The following is a 20602-nucleotide window of genomic DNA, read 5'->3' on the forward strand; positions in this document are numbered from 1 at the left end:
TTGATATATCTCCAAAATATTCATTGTTTATTACATATAGAAAACCTTTGCAGTTATTATTAAAGTAAAAGATATTTACGAAAATAACAAAATAAACAACAAATTTTTCAAAATTACAGACCTTATGCAACAACATTAATGTAACATAATATTGATTTCTAAGTTAATAAAAAATTGTTGACATTTCTCACAGATGACGTTGAGATAATGGGAAAACAGAAATAAAAATGAGATCGTGTTTTACAAGTTTTTAGTGGTATTCCAGAAATATGAATCAGTTACTTTACTACCTAAAATACGTGTAAACATGGAAAAACAAGTGATATCATAGATTTCCGTAATAAGAGACATTCTGTAATATCCTGACTTATTACGAAGTATAAATATCTCCATTGTCCCAGTGTTGTGTGAAATGACACTGGTTGCTAATCGAAAACCCAGTGGTTTCAAGTTGAGCACAAATTCATCAGTCAACCAAACAAGGAGGTTCAGATAAGCCAGGGGTGTCCATCCTTTTAGTTTACCTGGGTCACACTGGAAGAAGATAAGAATTTTTGGGCTGCACACGCAACATACTTAACACTAACAATAACTGCTGAGAAAAAAAGGAAAGAAAGGTAAGTGGTATGGACTAAAGAGAGAATAGCATCATGTAGCAGGGGTTTCCGATTCAAATTATTCAATTTATCATTACTTTACATAAACAGAATTTTGTGGAATTTACCGATTGTGTGACAGATGCCCACTTCTTGTGCCACATTAATACTTTCTTTGGGCTGGGGGTTGGGCATCCTTGAGCTACGCTGCTCACGTCAAATGTTTCTGGAGCCATTTAACTTAACTATCATGATTATGTTTTAAGTCAGATACACTTTAAGAAATTTGTCACTAAACGACATATGAGCTCTTGTGATAGCTCATTGTAATTACAGAGATAATGACATGTTTTCATTTCTCAAATGGAACTATAGTAGTTTCCTTTGCTGGTATCATATATTTCGAAGAGAGAAATTCAGTCACGTTTCACACTCTGAAATTCGAGAAATTAGAATATTTAGACTTAAAGATTTATGTGTTTTGAATATAAAATCGACCTCTATTGTATATGGATGTTCATGATTTTGTACCCAAAATGGAAACATTCTTGTTGGATAAGGACAAAGCAGGGCTGTACCACTGTGATACCCATATAAAAGGCACATGCAGCAGGTTTCAATTCTGCATGTATAGATTATGTGTGTTGACAGATGATTAATTCGAAGAAATTCTTACACAAACCAAAAGAAATTAGAGGTCCTACCTCTTTATGGAGAATGCTGATGTTATACAAAGAGAACAGTTGAACTGCGCACCAAAAAACTTCTTGCCTACCAGTGCTATGGAGACTGTAGGAGGCAAACCTGCAACAAGTGTTGTGAATGAAACATGTTCCGACAGCTATTACTCAAAATCCATGTGTTAACTCCACAAACATTGTGAGTACCTCTGAAATAAGGATGTCCTTGTGTTTTTAGCATTTTGTATGCACTCTGTTTTACATTACCAGCACATTAACCAGCAGGATTTCAGAATCAGGCCCAATGAGAGGGGGGTAGGGGGCAAAATCCCTGATCCTCAGGCCTCAAGTCTTTCAAGGGTTCAGATCCTTCAGGGTATTCACTTGATAACTATCAGATTACTATTGTAAACTCAATTTTGTATCATATAATAAACAGAAAAACATTACCCCAGCACCAGCCTAGCCATTCTAGCTCGTGTTTTCCACTTCATTTCTTTATTTTTATTATTCTTATAAGTCAACTGCATACAATTCTATTTCGAGCTTCATCGTGAATGCACATTTTTCTCTTTAGCCATTGTGCCTGAAAACCGTCTTGTAATGGAGTCTACTCTGTGCTTACCTTAAAAATTGTTCGAAGACCTGCCAAAACATTCCCCAAACAAATGTACACAGTAACAGTTGTAAAATTTCGTTATAATTCAGTGGGACTGTCAACAATAATCAGAGATAAGACACTTCTGATTCCGTGATAAGGTCAGTTTATACGAAATATACAGAAAATTATTGGCACTCAGGTGTAAACACAAAATAAAAAATATATATTTATAGCTGTTCTGGAAAAATCGTAAGGGTGAAGAAATTAAATGTCACAAAAGAGTAAATTAGCCATACTACTGCTCGGAAGTAAAGAGGTAATATTCTTTTGTTCGTTCATAGAGTAGCTAACTTACATGGGAACCCTCATGTAACTTGATGTGACAATGTTTCTTGATCAAAAATGCTTGGGCTTAAGAGTTGCATCTCAGAAAACTGGAGATCCATATAACGGAAATTTCCTCACAGTATTAAAGCTCTTGAGTCACTATGATCCAATTCTTGCAAAACGTGTCAGCTAGGTCAGAGACGGACAAGAATCTGGAAAGCGTTTACAAGTGAATTATCTGTCAAGCGATATTCAGAATGAATTTATTTCTAGTTGTGCCCATTTGCCATCTTTGAACAGAGAGAAAATGAGAAGAATTACTCAGTTCTTGTTGAGGCAACTCCTGGTTCAAATCATGTTGAAAAGGCATTCATCCTCTGTTACATATCGATCAATTGTCATGAAACAGACATTTTCTATCAGTGAATACTGCAGACAAGGTTATAATAATGTAAGTAAAGTGAGATGGTGTTGGAAAGAAACTCAGACTCATTTTCTTCACTGGAATTCTCTGGCAAAATTCTCTCCATGTGCTTTTCAGTGGTGTACATGCAACAGAGAGTTATCATGAAGCAGATATTTTTTTCAGAATGATTCAATTTCTTTACAATCTGTTCAGTTGCAGCTCACAATGACGGAAAAATCTGAAACAGTGCATTGGAAATTCCTTATATTCCACGTCTGATACCTGTTGAGTACTCGGATTGACATTATAAAACCAATTGCAGCTCACTTGGATAAAATTCCCTTTGCTGTTGAAACTCTCAGTAACTTAAATTTTTCAGCTAAAACACATCCTGCGGTGTGAGTTCTTTTGAACTATAATACAGCTTTCAAGTGTTTAATAGTACCATTAATTTGGCTGAAGTTGGTACCAACTGGCTGCAGAACCAAATTAATACAAGTTTGAAATGCTACTGTCGGTGCTGAGGTAAGACACCTTTAGAGCTTATTAAATAACTTAAAATATCTTCACAAAACTGGGACAACATTTAAATGAATCTAAAGTTGTTGATAGTGCAGTTAAAAAGTATCCTGAATTTCTGGAATATTCACGCTAATAAAATGTAATCATTTCATGATGAAACTGGATACGTAGTGGCATGTGTAAATTGAAATGATTTATACAAGATAAACGTTTTCATTTCATCATTGACAATCAAGTGTCTAACTTAAAAAATCTGATGTGGAACAGTGAGGCTTATAGATGGAACATTTTGGTTTTTATGGAAATCGAAGATGACTGATGATTAGGTCGCTGAGGCATGCATGTTATTTATCAATTAATACCATAACAATATTACAACAGATTTAGATGAAGAAATTATATATTTGAAAACTATTCATAACTTCAAACGTGGAATACATTGCATGGGAACAATTAGACTTCTTGAATAAGATGCACAAGCTTAAAATTTCAAGCTTGTTTCCGAAGGTATATGACCTATGTGCATGTTTTACACTCATCCATGGTTGTAACTGAAGCAATAGCAGTTCCTTAGCTGTGGTAGTCTTGAGTTCCTAATAACTTACTTGATCACTACTTTTCAAACCAATATTTATTCCTCTCCTTTCAGTCTCCTAAGTCATGAAAGCCTCATGGTCCTCATATTTTTTTATCAGTGTACTCATATTTAACTTTTGCACACTCATTGATTCATCTGAGTGATGTCTTCTTTCAAAACTGCAGTGGGAAATTTGATACATCGTCTATGACTGTGTTTTGTTTCACTTTATTCCAAATGATTTTGATTGTCATGGAACATTATACAAGGTGTATCATAATAACTATTTCTAATTTTCTGAAATAATGGAGTGTATGAAATTAAACATTTTTCTTATTAATGCAATATTCAGTATTATATCACTTTAAGTTGTACAGAGATGAAGGAAACTGTATATTGTAATAAAAATGCTGGAAGGACTTGATACAAAAATGAGTATGAAATTAAAGCATGATTTCAGCAATTGCACATCACACAAGCACGTCATAAATTATTTTATTTCAAAAAAATTATTGTAATTAAATGTCATTAAAACTGCAAATACATTTATAAATATTATTTAAATTTGTGTCTACAGGAGCCTGTTTTAATTCTTATTGAAAATGGAGGAAATTCAGAAATGTGAATGTAGAAAATGTGATTGGGAAAAAAAATTAAGAAGCGGGGGCAGGAAATTTAAATTTGTGTGTCAAAATCAAATGGCTCTGAGCACTATGGGACTTAACTTCTGAGGTCATCAGTCCCACAGGACTTAGAACTACTTCAACCTAACTAATCTAAGGACATCACACACACCCATGCCCAAGACAGGATTCGAACCTGCGACGGTAGCGGTCGTGCCATTCCAGACTGTAGTGCTTAGAACCGCTGGGCCACTCCGGCTGGCTTTGTGTGTCACTTCAGTAATCAGAAAGCCTGTTTTTCCGCACTTTCGTAGTAAAACAGTTTCATGAATTTCAATAACAGAAAAAAGTTAACAATTCTCACAGAAGATATTCTGTGACTTCTAATAACGAACTAACTTCAGTAGTTCATTATTCCCATGGTAAGAAGTGATGAACACTGACTTTTGTACAGATAATGTGTTATTGATAAGTAATGTTTATTTTCATGTCCTCTACTACTTTAGAAAATTAGGAACAGTTACTCTTATACACCCATACATTAGTTATGTCAGAACAACTTTAGCTATTTCTTCGATAACATCTGCTTTCTAAATGTGACACAATGGCATGTCGCAGTCTGTATGATACCTCGAATGTTTACAGGCTCTGCAATACATGATAACACAGCAACCAATATGCAACCGGACTTAGTGCTGTTAATAGTGGCTCGATATACACGTATATATTACCACGCACTACGATTCGAACAATTGCATCATGAACAATTGTTAATTTGTTCGAATTACGCTGGCAATATCTCGTGCAGCGTGTAATGTATACATCACATTTGTGAACATACACTATATGATCAAAAGTATCTGGACACCTGACTGAATATGACTTACACGTTCGTGGCGCCCTCCATCGGCAATGCTGCAATTCAATATGATCTTAGCCCACCCTTAACCTCGATGACAGCTTCCACTCTCGCAGGCATACGTTCAATAAGGTGCTGGAAGGTTTCTTGAGGAATTGCAGCCCATTCTTCATGGAGTGCTGCACTGAGGACAGATATCGATATCGGTCGGTGAAGCCTGGCACGAAGTCGGCTTTCCAAAATATCCCAAAGGTGTTCCGTTGGATTCAGGTCAGGAGTCTGTGCTGGCCAGTCCACTACAGGGATGTTATTGTCTTGTAACCACTGCGCCACAAGCCGAGCATTATGAATAGATGCTCGATCGTGTTGAAAGATGCAATCACCATCACTGAACTTCTCTTCAACAGTGTAGGCCTCTGCTGTGATATTACCACGCCAGACAACAAATGGTGCAAGCCCTCTTCATGAAAATCATGACCACACCATAATACCACCGCCTCCGAATTTTACTGTTGGCACTACACACGCTGGCAGGTGACGTTCACTGGGCATTCGCCATACCCACACCCTGCCATCGGATCGCCACATTGTGTACCGTGATTCGTCACTCCACACAACGTTTTTCCTCTGTTCAGTCGTCCAATGTTGATGCTCCTTACACCAGGCGAGGCGTCGTTTGGCATCTACTAGCGTGATGAAACATTGCTAAAAGCCTTCTCTGAAAACTATCTAGAACAAATAGTTAAGAACCCCAGCCACGATGGGGTAACTTTTTGACGAAATCCGGATCGAAAATTGTATCCATGGCAACGAGGCAGTTATAGCAACAATGAATACCAAAACACAAAGGACAGCTAAAACAATTAGAAAGACTTATATGTTTAGCAAATTAGACACGGAAACAATAGTGTTCATACCGCAATGAGGAACTTGAAACTTTTAGCTCAGGACACGAGCATGTAGAGGAACTTCACCTCAAGTTTAAAAGAGCAGTTAACCAAACACTGTGTAGGTATGTACTGAGTAGGACAGCATAATGGGAAAGCTCCCTCATGGTATTCAGTCGCTATAAAGAAACTTCTAAAGTACCATAAACTACCACATAATAGGTATAAAACAAAGCATAGTGCTATAGAGATGCAAAAACGAACGCATTTGGGCGTCAAGGGAGCAATGTGTGAAGCCTTCAGTGACTATCGTAGCAGAATGATATCAAATACTCTTTCACAAAACCCAAAGAAGTCACTCATGGACGAGACTGGAAGTGAAGCTGAGAGCAGCAAAGCAAAACCAGAAATGCTTAACTCTGCCTTCAAATGTTCAAATGGTTCAAATGACTCTGAGCACTATAGTGTTTAACATCTGTGGTCATCAGTCCCCTAGAACTTAGAACTACTTAAACCTAACTAACCTAAGGACATCACACACATCCATGCCGGAGGCAGGATTCGAACCTGCGAGAGTTGCAGTCGCGCAGTTCCAGACTGAGGGCCTAGAACCTCTCGGCCACCGCGGCCTGCTGCAAATGTTCCTTTAGAAAGGGAAACCCTGGAGTATTGCCCCAACTTAATTCTCATACCACTGAAAACATGAGTGAAATGGATATTGGTTTCAGTTGCATTGGAAAAACAGCTGAAATCGTTAAAATTGAATAAAGCCCCAGGGACTGATAAAATCCCTATCAGATTCTATACCCAATTCGCAGCTCAGTTAGCTCCTCTTTTAACTATGATCTATTGTGGAAGCATCTAAGAAAAAATTATACCCAGCATCTGAAAAAAAAACACATATCACATCTGTCTACAAGAATGGTAGCAGAAGTGATCCACAAATCTACTGTACAGTATCCTTGGTATCCATTTGTTGTCTCAGAAATACATTCTGAGCTCAAAAATAATGAGACATCTCGAATAGAACGATCTCCTCCAAGTCAACCAACGTGGATTTCGAAAGCATAGATCATGTGAAACCCTACTCGCTCTTTTCTGACATGCAGCATGATACCTTAGATGGAGAGTCATCAACAGATAAAGAAGTTACTTTGAGTGTACTCCAAAGAAGTGTGCTGAATTCCTTGTTGTTCATGCTATATATTAATTATCTTGTGGGCAGTATTAATAGTAAACTCAGACTTTTTGCAGATGATGGAGTTATCTACAAAGAAGTACAGTCTGGACGAAGCTGTACAAATATTCAGTCGAACCTCGATGAAATTTCAAAGTGGTGCAATGACTGATAGCTTGCCTTAAAAGTTCAGAAATGTGAAACTGTGCAGTTCACAAAACGAAAAAAGTATAGTGTCCTATGAATATAATATTAGTGAGTCGTTGTCGGAAACTGTAAACTCATACAAATACACTCCTGGAAATTGAAATAAGAACACCGTGAATTCATTGTCCCAGGACGGGGAAACTTTATTGACACATTCCTGGGGTCAGATACATCACATGATCACACTGACAGAACCACAGGCACATAGACACAGGCAACAGAGCATGCACAATGTCGGCACTAGTACAGTGTATATCCACCTTTCACAGCAATGCAGGCTGCTATTCTCCCATGGAGACGATCGTAGAGATGCTGGATGTAGTCCTGTGGAACGGCTTGCCATGCCATTTCCACCTGGCGCCTCAGTTGGACCAGCGTTCGTGCTGGACGTGCAGACCGCGTGAGACGACGCTTCATCCAGTCCCAAACATGCTCAATGGGGGACAGATCCAGAGATCTTGCTGGCCAGGGTAGTTGACTTACACCTTCTAGAGCATGTTGGGTGGCACGGGATACATGCGGCGTGCATTGTCCTGTTGGAACAGCAAGTTCCCTTGCCGGTCTAGGAATGGTAGAACGATGGGTTCGATGACGGTTTGGATGTACCGTGCACTATTCAGTGTCCCCTCGACGATCACCAGTGGTGTACGGCCAGTGTAGGAGATCGCTCCCCACACCATGATGCCGGGTGTTGGCCCTGTGTGTCTCGGTCGTATGCAGTCCTGATTGTGGCGCTCACCTGCACGGCGCCAAACACGCATACGACCATCATTGGCACCAAGGCAGAAGCGACTCTCATCGCTGAAGACGACACGTCTCCATTCGTCCCTCCATTCACGCCTGTCGCGACACCACTGGAGGCGGGCTGCACGATGTTGGGGCGTGAGCAGAAGACGGCCTAACGGTGTGCGGGATCGTAGCCCAGCTTCATGGAGACGGTTGCGAATGGTCCTCGCCGATACCCCAGGAGCAACAGTGTCCCTAATTTGCTGGGAAGTGGCGGTGCGGTCCCCTACGGCACTGCGTAGGATCCTACGGTCTTGGCGTGCATCCGTGCGTCGCTGCGGTCCGGTCCCAGGTCGACGGGCACGTGCACCTTCCGCCGACCACTGGCGACAACATCGATGTACTGTGGAGACCTCACGCTCAGCGTGTTGAGCAATTCGGCGGTACGTCCACCCGGCCTCCCACATGCCCACTATACGCCCTCGCTCAAAGTCCGTCAACTGCACATACGGTTCACGTCCACGCTGTCGCGGCATGCTACCAGTGTTAAAGACTGCGATGGAGCTCCGTATGCCACGGCAAACTGGCTGACACTGACGGCGGCGGTGCACAAATGCTGTGCAGCTAGCGCCATTCGACGGCCAACACCGCGGTTCCTGGTGTGTCCGCTGTGCCGTGCGTGTGATCATTGCTTGTACAGCCCTCTCGCTGTGTCCGGAGCAAGTATGGTGGGTCTGACACACCGGTGTCAATGTGTTCTTTTTTCCATTTCCAGGAGTGTACTTAGGTATAACTCTTAGTAGGGACATAAAGTGGAACTGTCACATAGGTTCAGTTGTGGGTAAAGCAGGTAGCCCACTTCGATTTATTGGTAGAATACTAGGGAAATACCAGTGAGGTTCCTTACAAATACTTGTGCGACATATTCTGGAAAGTAGCTCATGTGTGTGGGACCCATACCAAATAGATCTAGCAGGGGATATTGAATGTGTACAAAGAAGGGCAGCATGAGGTCGCATATTTGTTTGATCTGCAGGAGAATGTCCTAAGATATTGAAGGAACTGAAATGGCAGTCTCTTAAAGATAGATGGAAACTGCCCCAAGAAAGTATATTCACAGAGTTTCAAGAATTGGATTTAAATGATGACTATAATATACTACAACTTCCTACGCTCCCATAGGGATAGTGAGGGTAAGATAGATTAATTACAGCAGACACAGAGGCATTTAAATAATCATTTTTCCTGGGCTTCATACGTGAATGGAACGGGGAAAAACGCTAATAACTGCTACAGTGAGGCATACCCTCTGCTGTGTATGGATGTAGATGTCGATGGTGAATCATTCTTGTATGTTAGGTCCTTCTGTCTCTATTTAATGTTTCAATCCAACCACATGCAGCCAAGTGTGATTAGTATCAGCTTCAAATTAGACTGGTCTCATTCACCGCGAATTTGTTATTAAACTCTCTAATAGTGTCAGACTCAAAGAGATAGGGTCAAGCTGGAACACTCCATTAATCGAATGCGACGGTTCCATATGATAACACGAACTTCCGCATAAGACAGCAACTGGTTTGTATTAAAAACAGATGAAGCCTAAGTTCCAAATATTGTAATTTATCCGAAGCTAATAGTCGGATTTTGGAGAGTGAAAAATCGTCGAATTTGTCTCTCTGTTATCTATGATGTTAGTAGAAGTTAGTATACTTCCGTTTCAAAAAGCGCATTTGATGCTGATATCTCTGTAGTTAATGAAGCTTTTAAGAGAGATTGCACGCTGTTTATTGACGACTTCCTTCATTTCATCTGGGAGGAAATGGAATTATGAAATCTTAAACTATTTCGCCCTGAATATTATAAACCATCAGATACACATATGTGTAGAACCATACTTTAGCCAAAACATAATCGTGACAGACAACAGCCAAAATGCTTCACAGACGTTTCCGAGACTAGCTAATTTCACAAATATGCCTGTAATTTCTCTTGTACTCGTGCAGAGCTGTAGCAAACAAATAAATTCAAAATATATTTTTTCAGTGGCCCTGGGTATAAACAGTATTATTCTTTTCTGTTGATTCCTGCACAGTTTGTACTCACGAGGAAAAATTCAAGGTGATTTAGTGACGCCGTCAGTACATTTTGCTTAATTCTTTTTTTCTGTGTCGTTATGATTCTCTGCAAAGTCGAAAGCAACAGATGTTCAATATATACGAAACATTCGATAAATCGATAGCAGCGTATATTGGCAAATACATATTGAATAATTACTTTCTGTGATGTTGCGGCGAAGGTCGTGAACTTTCACCTTACAGTAGCTAAAATATCAGTAAGTTTTTGCTCCATATAGGAACGGTATAGATGTTGTTTACAAAATGGGAAACAAATGGTGCTGACGTGTTTATCCGGTCTGTGACAATATGCAGTGCGTGTGCACACTGTTGTTTATGTTTCATTAATGTAAATTGTTGGTAGTCAAGGACAGGCACTAACATAAGAGTTAAACGGCATTGTTTTGGAAAAAGTATGATGGACAGTAAACTGGGGTAAATTTTGAGAATAGCATGGGCCGGTAAGTGCTTTGTAATATTTTCACGAATATGATATTATGTTTCGTTTACGGGTTGTTTGGAAACATGCGACCTTACTGCTCTGTTAAACACTTTCGTAGATAATAGTTCAGTGTCGTGTGGTATAATTACAATATTTCCTGTTTTAAGTTGGAAGTATATAGATAACGTTATTTCACTTCTTAATGTAAGATGACAGACGTGATAAGTGCTTAAACTCCTATTAGTACTGAACGTATATTAAACTCCTGCACTGAAAAATCGTACACGGGCCAACCGGAAACAGTACATAGCTCCAAGTTGTATGAACTGTATTGCTAGGAAGAACAATTAACATTCTAGCTAGAGTGACGGTAATGAACTATGTGTACGAGGTAGAGAAGTACATTTTTCGTTGTCGAACATTGTTGTATTAAGATGTAAATTGTCATTTTGCGTCTAATCAGTGGCTCGTAAAATGTTATTAACCAGTAGGAAGTTGATCTTTTGTAATTGTAATCACTTTGCATCGCCAATACGACGATTGTTCTTATTGTTGGTTTGTTTATTTTTCTGTTTACACTCAAGACAAATCACACATATCTACTTAAGTTAGTAACAGAAGAAGAAAATGTACTGTACATTTTTGTTGCTGCCAAGTGATTACACCTTCGCATTTAGAAACCAAAAAAGCTTCATTTAAATAACTCTGTTTCCCATTGCAGCTGGACATTTCATTGTGATAGACTTAACTTATTATTAAATTAAAACAGCAGTGTGAACTGTCCATGCAATTGTTTTGTAAATGAACTTTGTTTCTGTGCAGCACACAAATTGTCTATTATTGAATACTTTATGGGAGGTTCATTCACTTGATAGGGTGTGTTGTTCACACATCCACTTGGGTGATATCTCACGGTTATGGGTGTATATAATGCCGCTGTCTTGTAACCATGGTAATGTTCCTCCTTGAGTGCCTTAATCTACTCATACTCACACTATGTTCGTTGAATAAAGGTAATGTAATCTCAGAGTTACAATTGGATGGCACCCACAGTCATTGTAATCATGGTAATGGAATTTGTTAGTGTACACAAATATTTTCTAAGAATAGTGTGTAACTAAATTAGGTTGCGGGCATGCAGTTCAGTCTAGGTGTGCCTCAGATACTGTATAATGTGAAATGTCTTGGCTGTATGTGACACTCTATCTGGCTTTCAGTTATGTGGGACATTTAATTCTCCTAGCCCAACATCATATATTGGATACAACAGGCTAAGTTGTGATATAACTCTAAAAAAAAAAAAATATTGTGAGGTAGGTCTGTTTCTATACATTTTGTTGCATATGCAATGCAGGAAGTTACTACACCAAGCAGTATCAAACAGCACACGTCTGTTAAGTGCTATTGGAAACCACCTCTTGTGCGGTTGTCTTTTTTTTGTGTACAGAAAAATGAAGAGATTATCTTTCGCTTGCACACATTACTGACATGAAATTTCATGAGAGCATTTAAGTTATATAGCAGAAGACAAATTTTAATTTCCTTCGTGTCATTTAGAGTCATCACATGTTAACTCTGAAAATGCTGTAGTGTTATTAAATTTAAGTTAAACATTGTTTTTATGCATTGAGAAACGTATATTGACAAAGAGTAACTGACTTAGTACATTTATGAATGGCAATAACTACACTGCATTGCTATAATTTTTGTACCTGTCGGTCAGTTTCTCAAATGTAGAGTACTAGTCACAACTTGAATATGTGGACAGAATAGCAAAAGAGGAGATGGGCAATTAAGTTGAAATTTAAAGTACCACATTCTGGCAGACGTGACTGCCTGCTATGTCATCCTCTGTCCATGGTGGCAACGAAAGTGGTATGGAGGAGCATATGGACAGCACTCCGCTCTCCAAATCATTGTCAGGTTTCTTGACATTTGAAATGCTGCCAAGAAATTGAGTAACTTCTCGGTTGGCTGCGCAAGGCTCAATACACCCTGTACCTGTCCTTCCACGAAGGAAAATACCTGACTACCAGGAGTTGAATCTAAGTCCTCCATGTGGAGGTTAGCCGCACTTGACCACTCAGCTCCAAGGAGATGGGCAGTGGGGTTTCCTCTAATATCATAGCCACTGGCTTTGCTAACTCATATCACATTCCAATCTAACTTCGACCTGAGGGTATCATTATAGTCTTCATTCTAAATATGTGACATAAACTTCTTCATTCCATCACTGATAAAGCTATTTGGTTAATCGGTTTCATGTTCCAAGGATCATTTTCCTATATAAATTGTAATGATTTATAACAAGTCATTTTACATTCCCTTCGCAAAATAATTTGTAAATATGGCTACATGTCGAACATTTAGGGGCCTATAAGGTTTTTAAGAAAAAGTATACAGGTGTGAGTTGGTGATTCCTATCAGTCGCCTTGTACACATTACAATAATAGAAATCTTCTACAGAATAGGAGGAGTTGTCAAAGAGAAACTTTTTCAGTTCAGTTTCAAATTTTACTGTGCCGTCTGTCAGACATTTTATATCACTGGGTAAGTTATCAAAAATTTTAGCTGCAGCATTGTGCACCTCTTTGTGTGGTAATGACAACCATAACATGGAGTAATTAATGTAGGTTTTCTTGCTGGTATTGTACTTAAGTACAACATTGTTCCTTTTGAACTGTAGTGGATTATTTACAACAAACTTAATGAGATAATACATATAGGCTGCAGTGAAGGAGTAGTCAGAATGGCCAACACCTTAAACAGATATCTAAAAGTATATTTTTGAGCAATGAAGACTTTCTTTTTTTAAAGGTTAGTTACGCCACGTTAATAGATATGAGATTATTGAATGATAATATGCAGAATGTGTCCTCTTACTGATTTGTCTCCTCAGATTTGCAGTGATTCTGTGCGCAAATGCGGCTGAACTAATTTGTTTCAGGAGTTCATGAATTCTTCTTTACTGCTATCCTTGATATTTATCTCTCTCTCTCTCTCTCTCTCTCTCTCTCTCTCTCTCTCTCTCTCTGTGTGTGTGTGTGTGTGTGTGTGTGTGTGTGTGTGTGTGTGTGTGTGTGTGCGTGCGTGTGTTTTTCCTGTATTTGAGCATTTATTCTGAATTATGATAAGGTTGTTATTGTTGTGGTCTTCAGTCTGAAGGCTAGTTTGATGCTGCTAGCCATGGTTATCTATCCTTTGCAAACCTCTTCATCCCCGAATAAGTAGTGCAAAGTATGGCCTTGTGAATCTCTGCCTCCTGTTTCCCTCCAGTACTAAATTAGTGAACTCTTGATGTCTCAGAATTTGCCCTATGAACCAGTCCATTCTTTTAGTAAACCTGTGCCTTAAATTTTTTTATCTCCAGTGTTTAGTGGAGTAAAATAATGAACTGTAAAAGTTAGTATAATTGTCGCCATTTACAGCATGAAAATGTAGTACATTTTCAGTCTAAAAGTTACTTTCCAATTTCATTATTATTATTATGAGTCTTGCACTTTTTGTTTTAGATAGAAAAATATGTTTTAAAAGGGTAGCTGTTATACTATGGCATGAGAAGGTTTGTACCAGATCGCAAGTAACGATTGTTATATGAAGAAAAAGAAAGATACCTGGCATGTCAATTTCTAATTCTCATGTTTGCTTTGGCGTAACATTTCTTTTGGCAAAATTATTAATTTTTGATTGAGTTAAATACAAACATATTCTTTCCAGACAGAAATTGTGATAATAACTTTGAGTCTGTGAGACAAAAGTACAGCATATGCTGCTATTTAGTCCTCGAGGAAGGACTTCATGTCTCAAAATAAAATTTTATGTTCACAGTAGTGTACTTGTAAATGAATTTTATTTTGTTATATGTAATTTTGAGTGCCCATGCCATTAATGAACAAACTGCAAACAAATGTTAATGTATGCAACTGTCAGGGTTAATTGTTTATTGTGAGACTTTCTGGAACATAAGTTGTTTCTTGTTTGCTAGGAATGAATAGACTCACTGATGTCTTGCCTGTTCATTCCTATTGTATTTTCATTACCACAGTAAGAAATGTACACAGGAAGAGTGCAAAACGTTCACTGCTCTAGCCCTGTTGCAGAAATCTTACTTTGTGAGAAGAGAGTAATCTGCTTTAAAATAACATAGTTGACTAATTAAACTTTAGTGCCTTCTCATATAAGTCATGTCACCTTTTTTTTTGGGGGGGGGGGGGGCATAGTTGTCAGCTTGCTTGATGTATGTATTTAATGAAGTACCAGTAGAGACAAGGTGGCATAATGATTTGTTTCTGCTTTTATGCGGTTTGTGTTCAAGCTTTTTATTCAGGTAATAAATGCTAAAAAATTAAGTGGAGTATTTGGAATAAAAATTAAGAATATTAATTCCTCTATTACTTATTGTTGTGTGTTATGAGACTTCTGTATTAAAGGGAGATGAGCATAGAAAGAAAAGCAATGCAGGTGAATAAGAGAGGTTGCCAGAAATTTTAGAAACTTGTCACATTGTTCTCAATAGTGGTGTGAATTAATTGAGACATGCAATTTGTCAGTTGGATCACAAAAATAGAATGCATTGTTTTAGCTTCTTGCGGGATTTCATGTGTGTATAATGTAGTTGTATGAAAGTAATGCATGATATTTCAATAATGTACTGCATTTTGTGAGACGAAAATGTTGTCATTAACAGTGGAAGTCATTTTTATTCCTTTGTGAATGCTATTGATGTTTTCATTATTATTATTATTATTGGCACTTCATAAAATTTTTTACATATCATCAATATTTATAAGTAGATTCATCCGTATTATGAGTGTCCTCAGTAGATTTGAGCAAATTCATCACATATTTTGAAGTAGGATAGTAAAAGGTGCTTAAATCGCTTCCTGTAAGCTTAATTTTGTGGTGAAGGAAATGTTGACACCTTAATAATAATAATAATAATAAACTTCCAAGAATGTGTACACTGTTAATTTATTAAACAGCTAAACATTGTGGAATTATGGGTAAGAGACTCAGTTGGTTTCTGCCTTAAGTGAGCAGTAGGTACCGTAATAAAAGGTTACTTTGCACTATCAGATGAGTTAGCATCCAAGCAGGTATTCCTCAGAGTTCCATACTAAGACTGTCTTTTTAAGTAGTACTGTATGTCAGTGTAAAGGTGCTCTATTTGCTGATACAGTCATATCTGTTGTTAGCATCATGTCACAAACTGAATAATAAAGGACATCATGGCTTAATGCTAATATGTTGATTCCCAGTTGCTGTAAAACTTAATGCATTTAATTCTGTTACAGTAACATTGTACTCCCTTCGAATCTTTAAACAATAATAGAAGTGAGAGACATCAGGTATCGATCACCGAGCATGACTGAGAAGCTGTAGTTGAATTTCTCACATCATGATTCCAGTCAGTTGAAAGTAGCTACCATTATGATCGGAATACTGCCCACTGTCAGCACTCACGAGGCAAATAAGGTGATTTATTGCACGTAATTTTATTCCTTCTGTCATGTGTAGTAATATTTTGGTGCAACTCTGTTCATACAGGAAGAGTATAGTTTTGCTCAAAAGTGAGTCTCATATCACCTTCCATTTTAAAAGCTGACTTTCTAGCATCTATAGCACAGAACATTACGTCTTTATGAGAATTATGGTTGAAATCAGTGACTTCCATCAAGTGAAGATGAGGGTAATGGGCAATTTTAATATTGTGTACATAATCTTTTCCAATAAAATTTCCTCGATCTACCGGCCGTGTCAGGTGCTTAAAAGACCACAAGATTTTGGCTGAGTATCCCTCAGTCGATGTCAAAGGTTGACTGTTGTACGATTGCTGCTGCTGCTGCTGCTGCTGTCGTAAATAGCTGTGCTAATGCCTGTGATGTCACTAGTGCCTAGTCTATGACTATATGAAGTAATGTTCTTGTTGTTAGATCACCACACCTGTGTCAACCTTCTAGTGGCTGGATCCCAGGCTATGCTCAGCTGCAGACTGCCATATTTATTTAGGAAGCTTTCAGAAATTTTTATCTTGATCACATCGTTTATAACTCTCTCCCAGAAACCATACGTCTGTCTAGTAATAGATGTCTCACTGATTCAATGCGTCTCTGTTTCCCAAAGCATGTTTCGCTTGCACTTAGTTCTCAGCATATCATAGGGGGAAACATCTTTCATGCTCTGTATGGCACTGTTATAGTGTGCACAGCCTCTCCAGTGTAAAACTGTCCACACCTACATTGTATTTTGTGTATCAATAGCATTTGTGGCCTACATCATCTTTCATAGGACTCATGAATTGTCAGATTTTGTTACTGAACCACAGTATGACAAAAATGCATGCCACTTTGTGGTTTCTTGGGTTGATGGGCGGGGGGCTTCTGCTTAAAAGTCAGTCTTCTATTAAATAGCTTGTGAAATTTATTGGTTGTTGTAGCAATTTTCTTTGAATACTTTCCGTAAGTGGCTCAGTCAAGAAAGGAGCCACAGTCTTTCAAATTCTAAGCTGCTGTGACAAAAGCTGATAGCAGAGGCTTCCGTGCTCTCTACAGTGGGGATTGCTGGCACCCAGACAATTGCTAATTTGTAGTGATCATCCTTGTTTATGTTGTTGGTTATTTAATTATTTAACTAGCCTGTATTATTTTCTGATGCTGCAGCCAGTTTCGAGGCAAGCACACAGGCTTCTTGAAAATTTGTACATTGGCCACAGTCCAGGACTTAAGCCACAAATGGTTGGGTAAAGACATGGCGAACATGGGGATTTTGAGCTGAGGGGTGGTGGAATATGAAAATGGATTAGAGCAGTGCAGAATCAAAGTGCCTTTTACAGGTAAAATCCTAATATTTTTGTCCCCATGAAACACATTTTGTTGACAGCTACACTGTCATACTAAGGGGGCTGTGATCAGCATCTGCACATATGTTGAGAGCTGTATGGTGACAGGAATGTCAAATACCACTCCTCGCCAATCCCACTTACCACCAAATTTCAAGACATTGTCGTCAGAATGCATATGTTTCTGAAAATAATGCATGTTATAACATGGCTCTTTTGACAGTCTAAGCCCTCACTGACCTCCTTAGACAACTTCCTCATCCTTGGATATCTCAGTACACATAACATATTGTGGTGTTCTGCTGGCACCTGCCTCCTCATCCTCAGACATGTTAGCTTCCTGTTGAAAGGGGGGCGAGACACTACAGCAGAGTCAATATTAGCAACTGACATCTCCTTCTGCTCATCCAGTGCTATGGACATCACACAGTGCAAAGTTGATAGTGATTTATTTTCTTATGATAACTGCCCGAATGGATCCTCCTTTCTGAAACAGCAATGTCCAATGGAAATACAGTTTTATTCTCTATGTGGAAGCTGGAATCTGTTGTATGTGTGGCTTGAGAAACAGCTCCACACCAAATTATGTCATCTGTTTTTGGGTACAGAAGATGTACTCCTTGTTTTATTTTTCCGATTAAATAAATGTCCTGACACTTAAAAAGGCATACAATAATGATTCTGCTATTGAACCTTGGAAAGGATTCTACCAGTCTTAAAAGTTACAGAAAATTTGCTGTTACCAGCTACATAGGAAAGTCTTGAACAGATAGTCAACCAGTCTTTGTATGTATTCTTGAATGCAGAAACCCCTGACACACTTTAAGTTGGGACTGAGGTGGTATTGCAAGATAGCCAACTACAAAAGTCTTCTCTGTGTGTCATTTATTTATTTGAGTGTTTTTTTGACATGGAAAAAGTTTTTGGCACCACTTGGAGAAACATCATCCTTTGTCAACTTCACAAGGGGGTTTACAAGGAGGTCTGCAGATTTTTATTCAGGCTTCATTGAGGAACATTACTTCTGTCACTGAGTTAGTGATGCCCTATCGAGCAATTTTGTTCAGGAAAAGTTGCCTATGAGACCAAATTTAAGGTGCAACCTTATTTACAGTAAGCATCAGTAGCATTTCATCTACAGTAAGGCGACTTGTTGAATGTTTGCTGCTCATGAATTATAGGTGCTCAGTGAATCCAGTTAACTAGCGAGTAGGTTGGCCTGCATATAGATGCATATGTTTAGATTATATCCAGTACCACCATATGAGGCTATGAGCAAATCGGAGTACAATTGGAGAAATCAGAAGTGATACTCATTTCATTGACATAGAGCCAGCCAGTGGATGCAGCTATGCCACCTAATGTGCTCCAAATGTGTATTTTAGGATGCTATGAAAAAATGTGGTAGGTGCTCATTCCACCAAAGATGTGTACAGACTTTCACTCACTGTGTTATGGTGTACTGTATGTGCCAAATAGACAAACATTGACTCTGAAGATACTGTTGTGTTTGGAATTGGAAAATATTTTATGTTTTGCTGTGTTACAGTTTTGAGGTTCAGTGGCTTGGAAGGAAAGTGCCAGACCATAAATCTTAAGGTCAGGTATTAGATCTGCAGATAATCATAGGATTTTTTTTCTGTCACTTAATGCTTCTTCTGCTTCTGGCAATTATTTGTTAATGTGAAAAATACAAAGTTGCTCTGTGGAGGCGAGTGCATATCAGTTTCTATAGCGTCATACATAGGAAAGCATTGCAGTATTCAAATCGGCCTCAGGAATGAAGGAGGTTTAGTCTCTCTCTCTCTCTCTCTCTCTCTCTCTCTCACACACACACACACACACACACACACACACACACACACAGTGTTGTTGTTGTTATTATTATTATTATTATTATTATTATTATTATTATTACTACATATTCAGAAATTCTTCTGTGGAGTAGGAATTGTTAAGCAAGTTGTGTTTAAGGTTAATTTGACTGTCTATTAAATTATTTAGTGCAACACTCGGTAGGTGGTCCTAGATTTCATTCATGAATATTTCATCCCTTTCTGTACTGCATTGAGGCCAAGTGATTGTTAATATGAATAATTTCTTCTTTTTAAAAGGTAATTTTCTATGATTTTTAAAGTATTTTCATTATTTTTATTGTTGTGTATATCAGTGGGTATAAGCAGAGGGGTGCCCTTAACTGCTCTGTTGTTTTCAATGTTGATGTCTTCGTAAACATTTGATGACTTATGATGCAGATGTATTTGCAGTTCTTTAATCACTGCAATGGGTGAAAAACCATCACAGCATAAAATTTCTCCTCTGCTTTTGACTTTGTGCACTAAAAACAGTCAGACACAAATATTGAGCAGAATAAAATGATTTGGAACATCCAAGATGCCATACAGTAGATACAAAAATAAGGTAAATAGATGGCACCTTGCTACAAGGGCATGTTGAATACAGGGAACAAACACAGTCAGTGAAATACCCAAAATGTATGTGTGATGAGGGGTGCCATCCCCAAGCAAGTTATCATCTCATTGTTAAGTAGAAATATCATGTGCCATTGGGAGTAGCAAACATCAAGCTGTGGATAATCAAATCAACAAGCTGTGCATAATCAGATCAACAACCTGACTATGGCAAACCTCTTGCCAACCACACTAACCAGTTATTAAGATATAAATAGGGCATTGCCCATTGACACATCCTCTATGCTGATGGGTCAAGGTAGCGGACTCTTGTTAGCTGTCAGGTAGTCTTTGTATGCACCTTTTCATGGATGAGACTTCCTAATGAATTTTCTGTGTGTGATGCTAAGATCTGTGCAGGCCTGAAGGTATGGGGGCAGAGATGGCTTATATGCTATCTAATCCAAAGTATCCAGACACATATCAGTGGACATTTTAATATGGGGTGTGCCCACCATTTTCCTCTATGATGGCTTTAATTCTGCTTGGAACACTTTGAGTGAGGTTCTTTAATGACTGTGGAGGAATTGCAGCCCATTATTTCTCTAG

At 38.5% G+C, this 20602-nt stretch overlaps 1 protein-coding gene across 1 annotated transcript in view; it reads left to right on the forward strand.

Annotated features, from left to right (window-relative positions):
• Nucleotides 1-10493: 10493 nt before the first annotated feature.
• Nucleotides 10494-20602, forward strand: part of LOC124722482 (orphan steroid hormone receptor 2-like) — a 108551-nt gene continuing 98442 nt past the window's right edge. Inside the window, exon 1 of the mRNA XM_047247638.1 lies at nucleotides 10494-10763. The gene's annotated coding sequence lies outside the window, so the exon portion shown is untranslated. The remainder of the gene's footprint in view (nucleotides 10764-20602) is intronic.

This window comes from Schistocerca piceifrons, chromosome X, assembly GCF_021461385.2.
Source record: "Schistocerca piceifrons isolate TAMUIC-IGC-003096 chromosome X, iqSchPice1.1, whole genome shotgun sequence".
NCBI lineage: Eukaryota > Metazoa > Arthropoda > Insecta > Orthoptera > Acrididae > Schistocerca > Schistocerca piceifrons.